Source organism: Lactuca saligna, chromosome 8 (genome assembly GCF_052625555.1).
Source record: "Lactuca saligna cultivar CGN05327 chromosome 8, ASM5262555v1, whole genome shotgun sequence".
NCBI classification, from domain to species: domain Eukaryota; kingdom Viridiplantae; phylum Streptophyta; class Magnoliopsida; order Asterales; family Asteraceae; genus Lactuca; species Lactuca saligna.
Window position 1 is genome coordinate 185,205,053 of NC_136424.1, and position 1,248 is coordinate 185,206,300.

Consider the following 1,248-nt stretch of genomic DNA (forward strand, 5'->3'; position numbering starts at 1 on the left):
TTATTATCTAAATTATTACTAATATTTAATATATTGCATCTATTAGTGATGTTATAAATACAATTTTTAATTTATTTGTATTATTACATATATATATATATATATATATATATATATATATATATATATATATATATATATATATATATATATATATATATTATATTTTTATTACTATGATTATTTATACACTTATAATTAATATGTTTTTTATTTTATTTATTTTATCTATTCGTATTATACTATATAATATTTATTACTATTATTAATATTATTATTATTATTATTGTGATATATATTTTATATATGTGTATTTATGTGGATATATTTTAATGTATACGTATATGTGTTTTTATCTAGTGATGTTATAAATATAATTATTAATTTATTAGTATTATTATATTTATAAATTATTATATTTTTATTACTCTAGTTACTTATACACTTATAATTAATATTTTTTTATTTTATTTATTTTATCTATTCATATTATACTATATAACATTTATTACTATTATTAATATTATTATTATTATTATTATTATTATTGTTGTGATATATATTTTATATATGTGTATTTATATGTATATATTTTAATGTATACTTACATGTCTTTTTATTTTATATATGTATAGACATGTATGTGCATGTCTATATAGAAAAATGACAAGACATGAAAAGAATATATGTATGTTAATATGATGTATAGCTTTCTGAAAAAAAAAATTAAAATATAGTATTGTGCTGAAAAATAATGAAGCTAAAAAATGATGTTTAATCATTCAAAAACAACTATAGAAAAGCTATTATAGGTAGTATGTAGGCAATTATATACGGATAATGGCTATTTGTAGGTGATCTATAGGTATTTACCTATAAATTACCTACTATAGTTTTTGCACTTTTTATTTTTCGATGGTCAATTATCATTTTTTTTGTTTCATTTTTTTACGGCATCGTTATACTTTGATTACTTGATTTCAACTAATTTACAAACAATATAAACACACATACAACCATATGCACCATTAGCACCAATTACTCATTCAAACTTTTATCTTTTTTATTTTTATAAATGTATATTATTTCAGTACATAAATTATAAAGACGCACACCTACATAAACACCATATGTATGTTCAATTAGTGTCTAAGCCCGTAACTATATTTTGTAAGTACTTGACCTAGTTGTACATGGTCTGTTTGGGTTGTCTTCACTAAAGCAACTTGATAGGATGATTTATGAAGA